We start from the raw sequence: 11,239 nt of genomic DNA, 5'->3' as shown, positions 1-11,239 counted from the left end.
CTATCTTCCCACTAAGATGGCAGACTACTGAGTCACACTTTCTACCTTATAACCATACTCCAAGGACCTCTAAGTCTTATTTTCTCTCCTACATCTAAACCTTCCTATAAATGTCATCTTTCCTTTTTAATAATATTTTATTTTTCCCAATACATGAAAAACAATTTTTAATATTCATTTTTTAAAATTTTGAGTTCCAAACTCTCTCCTTTTCTCCCTTTACTTCCTGCTCCCTGAGATAGTAAGCAACTTGATATATATATAGGTTATCCATGTGTAATCATGTAAAACATATTTCTGTATCAGCCATGTTGTGAAAACATGTAAGCTTTCTCAATGAGAATGTAAACTCCTTCAGAACAGGGACTATATTACTTTTCAGTTTTTATCCCCAGTGCCTAGCACAATGTTTGGTGCAAAATTATTTAATAATTGTTTTTTCAATTGGCAAAGTTGACAAAAAAAGAAAAATGACAAATGTTAGGGAGGTTATAGGAGAAAGGGCACATTGATGCACTGTTGGTGAGGCTGTGAATTGGCAAGGCAGTCCTGGAAAGCAATTTGGAACTATGCCCCCAAAGTTATTTTTACCCTAAAATAGCTCAACTAGACCTAAACTCCAAAGAGATCAAAGGAAGAGTAAAATAAAAAAAAATACTTAAAGTAGCCTTTTTTGTCATGACAAAGAACTAGAAAGTAAGAGTGACCATAAATTTGGGAATGGCTAAACAAATTGTGGTGTATCAATGTAATGAAATGTTATTGTGCTGTAAGAAATGATGGAATACATGGTTTCAGAAAAACCTGGGAAGATTTATATGAATTGATGTAGAGTGAGGTAAGCAGAATGAGGAGAACAATTTTATACTATGACATCAATATCATAAAAACCAACATTTGTGAAATATGTAAGTACTCTAATAGGGATCAATCATGTTTCCACAGGACCAATGATGAAGAATATTTCCTGCCATCTTGAGAGAGGTGATGGAGTAATATGAAGAATGAGACACATATTTTGGATATGGCCAATAAGAAAATTACTTATTTGTTACAAGGGTTTGTTCTCTTTTTTCTTTTCCCTGGAAGGAGTAGAGAGATAGAAGGAAGGAAAAAAAATTTAATAATTGAAAAAAATTTAGTTTTAAAAAAATTTCTTTTTCATTCATTTATTCATTCCTGTCACTACTCTGCCTAAAAATCTTCAATGGCTCTTATTTGTTTACTGAATAAAATATTGACTTTAGCCTGGCATTCTGAGTTCTTCACAACCTGTCTCCAGCCTATCTTTTAAGTCACATTTCATGATACTTTCCTTCCCACACTCTTTTTTTCTGTAAAATGGAATGTAACACCTATCCCAAAGCCCAGTGTATGGGACTTCTTATTGGTAAAGATGAATGTCCTGCCCTTCATGAGGGGTGGGACAGGAGTTGGCCAGAGATTGGAAGGGCTCAAGCATTTAAGAATCCTCTGTGGGATGCCTTGATTCAAGTCTTCTTCTGACTTCCAGGTTTGAGAGGGAAGATGGAAGACCAACTCCACCTGAGGATACTAAAGGAAAAGATTAGAAAGATATGGAAGGAACAGGGAGTGTCGATCGTGTCCTATTCCCAGTTAGCTACAGTAGAAACTTCAGGGTGTTTTCCCTTGGGTGAGATCTAGAATTCTCCCTCTTGGTTGAGCTGAATTATCTTACTCCCAATGGGAGAGTGCCTTCATTTTTAATTATCTGGTATATATTTTCCTATGTACACCTTCTCTGATTTCTGTTTTGCTATAATTTGGATAAATGGGTTTTTTTTTTTCTATTTGGTCAAAAAGGGGTCACATTTTGGTATAAAGCCTGGGTGTCTAATAATAATGTCAATGTGATCAGAAGTTAGTTTAAACCTGATCATATCTCCTAGATAAAAAATATTTAAGGGGCAGCCAGGAGGCTCAGTGAATAAGAGCACCAGCCCCAGTGTTGGGATGACCTGGGGATTGAATCCAGGCTCAGATACTTAGCACCACACCCAGAAATAACTGGCCGTGTAACCTTGAGCAAGTTACTTAACCCCAATTGCTTAAAAAAATATTTAAGGGAGCAGATAAATATATTTCTAGCCTAGTAACCCTTCTCTCTAAGGAGAGTAGAGAGGTGGCCTCTGGCCCTAACCTTCTGATTCCCTTCCTGGCAGGAATGAAAGTCTCTCTTGGAGAAGGATAGAAGGAGAAGAGACTAGAGATGTCTATTCTGCCTCCCTTTGAACCACACAATAACAGCATCCTAACCACAGGTGGACCTGCTTTACACTTTGGGTCTCTAACTCTAATTAAACTATTAACTATTTCTTAGGTCCTTTAGGCCTTCGCCTGCCCCTGGGCATTTGCTCACTGCCAAGGGTGTGCTGGAGCCAGTTTGGACCAATTGTTAAATTTTCAGTGTAAACATTTACACCTCAGAAATCAGCAAGTGCTACAAATCCAAATCTGGTCTTGATTTGTTGTTTTGTGGATTGTTTAGACCAGGCATGGGGAACTTGTGGCCTCCAGGCCACATGTGGTGTTCTAGGTACTTCGGCGTGGCCTTTTAACTGAGTCCAAGTTTTATAGAACAAATCCTTTTATTAAGGGGATTTGTTTGGTGAAGTTTGGATTCAGACAAAGGGCCTTGCTTAAGGACCCAGAGGGCCACATGTGGTCTCAAGACCTCAGTTTCCCCATCCTTGGTTTAGACCTAAGAAAGTGATAGAGAAAATGTTGATAATACAGATTAAACTTAAAAGTCTGTATGTGGTTGTAAAGTCAATCCCGAGCAGCTCTCCTGAGGACAGCCTCTGTGAATAACTTTAAGGATTTAATCACATAGTATATGAACTTTATTTATTCAGCAATAAACTAAAGCAAAACATTTAAGGAACTAAAGAACAACATTCACGAAAGCATAACATAACAACTTATTACTAAGGTGGCCACATAGTCTAAATCAAAACATATCATTCGGGGCAGCTAGGTAGCACAGCGAGTAAGAGCACCAGCCCCAGAGTCGGGATGACCTGGGATCGAATCTGGGCTCAGACACTTAGCACCCACCCAGAAATACCTAGCCGTGTAACCTTGAGCAAGTTACATAACCCCAATTGCTTAGGGGCGGCCAGGTGGCACAGTGAGTAAGAGCACCAGCCCCAGAGTCAGGATGACCTGGGATCAAACCCAGGCTCTGATATTTAGTACCACACCCAGAAATAAGTGGCTGTGCAACCTTGAGCAAGTTACTTAACCCCAATTGCTTTCAAAAAAAAATATCATTCAATAAGTCACAATATCCTCAATCAATATAAAGTACCCATCTAAAGTCTTTTTTCATCTTGATTGGAAGCTGGTTTCCAATCATCCTTAAGTCAATAACTCTTAAGGGGTAATCATCCTTAAGGGGTAGTGGAAAGTACAAAGGCTATCCACTGCTAGGTCACAGTAAGTTACAATATCATCAGTCACTACCAAGTGCCCAAGTAAAGTTCTCTTTCATCTTGACTTGAGGTTGGCTTCCAAACCCCATGGCTCCTCTTCCATGCTCCCAACTCTTGCCTGGATTCACCCAACTGTTGCCTGGATTCACAGGTAGGAAACTCTGCTCCTGTTCCATATTGCAGCTCACAGGGACTACTCCACCCCAAACTCTTCAAAGTTTCTGTTTCTAGGAAAACAAAGTTCAACAAAACTACAACAATATTTACACACATTGCCAGCGCTATCATCTCAATTCACTTTCTATCAGAAAAATCAACACAAATCAGCAGACAGAATGCTTCTGACAAAGTAACACAATTCAGCAGACAGAGTGGTTCTGTCTGATAAAGTTAACACCAACACAGAACAACAGATAGGACAATAGACAGAGTGCGGACATCTCAACCATTCTCTTTCTTAGCTCTGTTTAGTTCCAACTCATACTTGAACTTTTATTTGCTCTGCTCCTTCCTGTTCCACTCTTTTGGCAAGCTTCTCCCACCTGGGCTCCATGTGATGACCTTAGGCCTGATAAGGGCAAGGAAGGTCTCCAAACTCCTGTAGGTCTATTAAGGGCAACACAATGTATACTGTTTCCAACAAAGACTTGACACTATCAAAGGTGTGGCTCAAAGGCACTTAATTGGCTAAATCAAGAAGCAAAGTACTACTTTGCTTGCAATTACAATGGTTTTGGAGATTTTTCTGCTTTTTGGAAAACTGGTTATTAATGTTTACTAGAAGACCTACAAGTCATGATTGAAACAGATTATTTTCATATCCCTGAAAATCCTTTTTCTTCATGTAAGACCCAGCTCAGTGCTAATTCTTTCATGAAGCTCCCATGATTCCCCCAACTAAAAATGACACCTTCTTCCTTGAATCTTTAGTACTAGTCTTTTTATTGTCTCCTGAGCACTTATTGGGGCAGCTAGATGACATAGTGGATACAACACTGAACTTGGGATCAGGAGGGTTCATCTTCATGAATTCAAATCCTGCCTTAAGCACTTACTAGTTGTGTCATCCTGGGTAAATCACTTAACCCTATCTGCCTTAGTTCCTCATCTTTAAAATGAGCTGGAGAAGAAAATGGCAGACCACTCCATTATCTTTGCCAAGAAACCAGAAATGGAGACGTGAATGAAAAATGACTGGACAACAACAAGCACTTAACCATTCTAACTTGTCTTAAAATTATTTGTATCCTGGTTTCTTCCCTTCTGCTAGATTATAAACTCCTAGAGTATAAGAATTATTTGTTTTTAACATGTCTGCTATATATAGAGCCATGCACATGAGCATTTAATAAATTTATCCAATTCAATATATTAAGTGTATATTAGCACCATACTAGGCACCAAGGAAACAAAGAAGAAACATGACTGTTCTTAATATAATAAGCATAATGCAAGATTGACTGTGATGAGGACAAATGAGAGATATAAACAATGTGTCTTAGCAAAATTTAAGGAATAAGGGGATACTTTCAGCTGAGTCATCAGGAAAGACTTCCCGATGGAAGCAGCTTCCTAGTGAAGCTTTGGAAGGAAAGGATTTTGAAAGAAGGTGTCAATGGAGCATAGCCTGCACAACTGTATGGAAGTGGGAGCTAGGTGGTAAAGTTTGGGCAACATCAAGAAATCCAATTTCACTGGAACACTGAGTATATGAAGAATTGCAATGTAAAAGAAGACTAGAAAGGTACGTTGAAGCCAGGCTGTTGGTGATGGTAGTTCAGTCATTTCCATTGTTGTCTGACTCTTTATGACCCCATTTAGTGATTTCTTGGTGAAGATACTGGAGTGGTTTGCCATTTCATTCTTCAACTCCTTTTTACAAATGAGTAACTAAAGCAAACAAGATTAAGTGACTTGCCCAGGGTCACACAGATAGTAAACATTTGTGACCAGATTTTGAACTCATGAAGATAGAGGATCTTAAATGCTAGGCAGAGGCATTTGTATTTTATAATAAAGGCAATAAAGATACCTTTTTATTTATTAATAATTTTAAATTAAGTATTTATTAATTTATTTATTAATCAGTGGAGTGATGTGGTTAGACTATCAATTAGAAAGATGATTTACCTTCTGTGTAAAGGATGGATTGGAAAGGTGGCAAACAATAGAGGCAAGAGTCCAGTGAAAATGAAATCACAGTATTTCAGGTGAAAAGTGATCAGGGGCTAAACTAAGGTAGGACAGTTTGAGGTGAGAGAAGGGGATGGATGTGAGAGATGTTATGAAGATAGAATCAATAGGATTTGGCACCTGGTTGGATGTTGGGGGTACAAAAGAGGAAAAAATTAATGATAACACTGAGGTTTTAATCCTGGTTACCACCAAGAGAAACAGAAAACATTCCTATGCTCTTCATTCTTCAAAAAGTGAAGGAAATAACATAAGGAATTGTTTTCCTGGTCCTGATTCTCCCCAGCAAGAAGGTAGTTGCCAAGACATAAGTTATGAGAACCTTATAAAATTGTAGTAATCCGCCCCCAAATCAGGAGAAAATAAACACAGAAGCAGCAGGGGCATGTGCTCCCAAAATGATGCCCATGGCAGCCCATCCTCAAGCCATATCAACAGTAGAAGTTCACATTCTAATGGGTGTGTGCCAATTTTATGTTTCTTCTCCCTTCCATGATCCTTAACCTTATTCATGTGCCTTCTGTATCTGACTTCTCAGCCAGATTGTTGAGTCCTTCTGAGAAGCCATTAAAGCTAAATTCCTCATGGAAAATAATCTGATCCTGCTACTTCCAATTTTGATGAACATTGATGAGGATTGGCATAGTTATCTTTTAGCTAAAAACAATTCCCCAATGTGATCAATATATATTTTAATCCTTTAAGTTTAATGAATTTAGACTCCTATTTTATAATGAAAGTTTTGAAAGTGAGTACAATGTACACTATCACCAAAACTGAGTTTTCACACTCTTCACACTCTTAGAATATGCATAAAAGAAGTACATTTGCTATAAGAAGTGAATAAATAAAGCATTCATTCAGCACTTACTATATGCAAAGAATTCCGCTAAATGCAAGGGATACAAACAGAAAAACAAAACAGTCTCTGTTCTCAAGGAGCTCAATATTCTAATGGGGGAAATAATATATATGGAAGGTTTTAACTGCAAGTAAGGAGGGGAAAGTCCATGGTTCTTAAGGTACAGAGGCAAAGCAGATGTTAAGGTCTCTTCTAACATCATTTCCATTAATAACAAGATATCAGCTTCAGACCTCGGTGGTGGCAGGTGTTGGCACTGCCCTTGCGCCTTCAGGGCATGTGCTGACTGTGGGTACAGCCCAGCTAAGTAAGGCTAGTGGCTTCATGCAAACAAATAGTGAGCCCACTGCATGGCTCAGGACAGAGCCAGAGGCAGGGCTTCCCTTTACCTGCACAGCCCAAACAGCAGCAGCAAAAGGTCCCAGCTATGACGAGAAGCTGACAATCTGGATGGCAGAGCTTCTTGGGGCGGTGAGCACCATAAACCTAATTTATGTCTTTGGGGGAAAAATACTCTGTGGATGATAATGGCACAAAGATGCCAGATGAAATTGACAACGATCTTGTGCTCATTCAGCAGCTCCAGTGAACAGATAGGTATTTTAAAGATTTTAGGCAGATGATCATTGAGCCCACCAGCCCCTGCCTCCTCCCAGACTCTCTGCTAAAAGCCGTATCACCAGCCCCAGTATAGATTAGTCCTGGAGCTGACTGACATCCTGCTGCATTCTGGGTGATCACTGGCCACAGGCTGAAGGTTCAAAAAGCATCTGAGTATTGAGAGCCTCTTTCAACAGCTGGCCCTACTCATTGTGGTCTTCACTTCTAAAACTGACTTAACAATGTTTCTCCTCATTAACAGTATGGCTCCTCATCATGGTTTTATTTCATACCACCTCTTCTGGGATGAATGGCACAATATCAAGGACATCTCATGTCTAAACAGACACCTAACATTCCTGGTAGTGGTCAATCATCAGGAGGCATTTAGGCTTCAGGCTTTTACCTATGATCCTGGGATGTGAACTCTGATGACCTGAACAGACTGGTCTGTTTACCTTCCTCAAGACCATTGCCCTGAATGGGGTGGAGGATGCCTGTACAGTCTTAGCAAACTAAACCCTAGAAGACTAACCTGCTGGAAATCTTCAAATAGCAGCAAACTCAATGGGACTAAGGAGCCATGAATGGCTGACCTTGCCAACAGTACCAAACAGAGCCTCTTCAACTCTCTGATCACTTGTCTTTGGCAGACACTCAAACAGCCATGGAAACCTCCATTCTTGCCTTCCTGGCCCTGGGAGCCTCCCTGCCCTAGACCTCCAGGACCAGGGTCAACCTGACAACAAAGTCCATCCTAGAACCAGAAATAAAATAATAAAATAAAATGAGAGCGGTTTCTAATGTTGAATCATTTGACTGTGCCAGGGACTTTCTTTCCTGTGGCTGTAGCACCTGCAGGAGCAGCTGCCAGGCTGCATTTCCACAGTGGTTGCTTCCCAGGATTGTGGCTAAGGGCATTGGGCTGGAAGCATTGCTTTTTCCATGGCTTCTGAGTTCAATGTCCTGGGCTGTCTCCATCAGGATCTGAAGAGAGATGGTGGTCATGATGATGATGGTGCTCTGACTTGCCTGACACATGTTGCCTCTCATCTCTCCTCTGCTGGTTTGCTTGTCCAACCTTGTAGAGGTTGGTTGAAAAAGGGTGGGGATGACAGGTGTCTTCTTCAGTAAATTACTTTCTCAGATAATGGCTATGAGAGCAGGATGGGTTGTCTGGAAGGTGTTGCCACACCCAGGATTCCTTAATTTATCTTCTATCTGTAATGTATAATGGTTTCAGAGAAAACTGGGAAGATTTATATGAAATGATACACAGTGAAGTGAGCAGAACCAATTTGTACTATACCTTGAATACTGTAAAAATGAACAATTTTGAAGGACTTAAGAACTCTGATCAATATAGATTATTAACCATGATTCCAGAGTTCTAATGATGAAGAATGCTATTCTACCTCCTGACAAGAAGCAGTAGATTAAATTTACAGAAAGAAACACATTTTTGGGCATAGCCAATATGAGAATTTGCTTTGTTTGTCTATGCATATTTTTAAAGATTTCTTTTTCCCCAATGAGGGTTGGTCTGAGAAAGATGAAAGGGAAAAAATAAATGCTTGATAATTGAAAAAATAATTAGAAATTTTAAAAAATTAAAAGAAGCACATATCTATAGAAATAATTCTAATATTTCTGGAAGAGTACAACAGAATATAATTTTAAAAAACAAGAATTTCACTAGCATTTTTAAGGAAGTGACCACTCCTTCTTAGAAATTGTGATAGAGGAAACAGTTTATACTCTGACATCTACTCTAGATTTCAGAAGAGCAGATTTCAAAAGAATCAGAGAAAGAACAGGGCAAATCTCTTGGCCTAAAATTCTAAAGGAGAGGCTGGCCCAAGATGTCTACAAAAGCTCTTGTACTTGGGGATGGGGAGGGGAGGAGGCTGATCATGACATTTATGATCATTTGAGTCTCTCTCCTCCACCCACACCCCACTTGATAAGATTGGATTGCAGATGTAAGGAAGAGATAACATACAAAGACACGTGAAGATTTTGCCTCTTTCAGACCTAAAATAGTGGAATTTTTATCTTGTGTAGGATGTAAGACCTTATATTAGTCACATCTTATAAAAGAAGTATGAAGAAGTATTTACAATGCCTTGCTCCTTTCAGACGTATAAATAAGTTTCTTCATCAACATGATAAATTTATAGGACTACTAGCCCTTCTTTGGTTGAATGCCACTGCTAGTGGTCTTTATTTTTTTTTTACTTTTTATATTAGTACATATTTATGGAATAAAAAAGCATTTCTATGACACAGAACAATAAAAAAGATAATTGTACATGAAGCTGCAAATCTACTCAATAAAACTTGCTATTCTTTTCAAATATACAACAAAATTAGTACATAAATTTCTTTTTTCTTCTTTTTTTCCTACCCTCTCCCCATCCTGCCCTAGATATGGCTACCATTAGACACAAATAGGTATGTGCATGCATATGTATGTATGTAAGTAAAATTATTCTGTGCATACTTATATTTATAAGTTCTTTCCCAGGATGCAGAGAGCATCTTTCTTCATATTTCCTTCATAGATAATCTGGGCATTAATAATAATCAAAATAATTTATTCACTCACAGTCATTCTTCTTTAAATTTTTTGGAGGGGGAAGACAAGACAGTTGGGGTTAAGTGACTTGCCTAAGGTCACACAACTAGTTAAGTATCAAGTGTCTGAGGCCAGATTTGAACCCAGGTCCTCCTGACTCCAGGGCCAGTGCTCTACTCACTGCACCACCTAGTTGTCCTTCATAGTGATTCTTTAAACAATATTGCTGTTACTGTATATAATGTTTCTTGGTTTTTTCATATAACTCTTCATTATTTCATGCAAGTCTTTCAATGTCATTAAAAATATTCTTAGAAAGAAAACCAGATCTGAAGAGATTCTTTGTTTCTCAAACACCCCAGATAGCAGAAGTATAAAAATCCAGCATACAAAGACAAAAACAACAAAGTAACAACAGAGAGACCATTTCTAAGAGAGACTTTCTAAATGTACATGAGGAGACAAGGGTGAAAGAAAAAGTCAAATAAAAATGATGTTGGAGAAATAGATCTGACACATCATGGACTAAACCTCACTATACTCCACCTACATGTGAATCAATATTTTCTTTGTTTCATTTTTGGTTTTATGTGACTAAACTACAAAATTAGAGGACACATGAAAAGGATGGAAGGAAGAAGATAGAAGGGAATATGTGATGTAGCTTGACCAAGTTAAAGGCTAACAATGAAGGGGAGAAAAAACTCCTGTAGTTTCTCAAGAAGAGAGCCTACAGGAGAATGGGCAAAAAGGAAAAGGAATACATTGAGAGAGGGAGAAAGGAAAGGGAAAACCTTTTTTCAGTGATGGAAGGGGGTACCACTGATGAATCCTTCTGTGAGAGAAAAGATATTCTATAAAGGAAGGTGAGGACTTTACAATAGGTATTATTTGCAGGGATTTGATACTTAGATCACTCATTCTACCTCTGAAGAAGAGGAATCAGAACTCTTGGCAGCAAGTAACATCCAGAAAAGTGGGAGGGCATGGCACCAGGGAAGAGATTTTGCAGCAAATGGGGAGGGCAAAAAAAAAAAATTGACCAAAGGGACCTCAAGGGTCAGTAATAAATTGGACAATCAGGGACATAGGAGAACAAAACTGACCATGGGACAATATCCTCTCTATCACTTGCAGAAATTGGTATTTCTAAGAGTGAGGTGCAGGGAGAGAGAAAAAAAGAGGCCTTGAGGCAAGATCTCTAAGTTAATAACAGAAACTGTTTAGAAGAGAAAATCCAAAATAGGTATTCCAAAACTTTTCATTCCATGGGAAAGACAAAGAATAAAGAAGGACTGAATAAAAATAACAACCAGGAACGAAATAAAAGTCTAGAATAGACAAAAAGAGAAGATAAATAATGGAGAGAATGAGGAAGAGAAATTCTTTCTAGAAAAAGACACAGAAAATCAAAATTTAAAAACTAATGAATAAAACAAATTGAAGGGGGAAAGAAGGGGATCCTACATAAATACTTAACTGAGAAGATAATTAAATAATTAGATAGAAGCAAGAAAGAAAAAGGAACTAAAAAGCAAAACACCAAAGACA

General features: G+C 38.5%; 1 pseudogene; it reads left to right on the top strand.

Annotated features, from left to right (window-relative positions):
* The first annotated feature begins 6,687 nt into the window (after positions 1-6,687).
* On the top strand, positions 6,688-7,644 carry LOC138146915 (mitochondrial import inner membrane translocase subunit TIM50 pseudogene; annotated as a pseudogene).
* The last annotated feature ends 3,595 nt before the right edge of the window (positions 7,645-11,239 follow it).

Source organism: Petaurus breviceps, unplaced genomic scaffold (genome assembly GCF_028583685.1).
Source record: "Petaurus breviceps papuanus isolate PSGF00001 unplaced genomic scaffold, PetGlider_PUasm1.0 90775, whole genome shotgun sequence".
NCBI lineage: Eukaryota > Metazoa > Chordata > Mammalia > Diprotodontia > Petauridae > Petaurus > Petaurus breviceps.
This window is presented reverse-complemented; position numbering and strand designations above follow the sequence as displayed.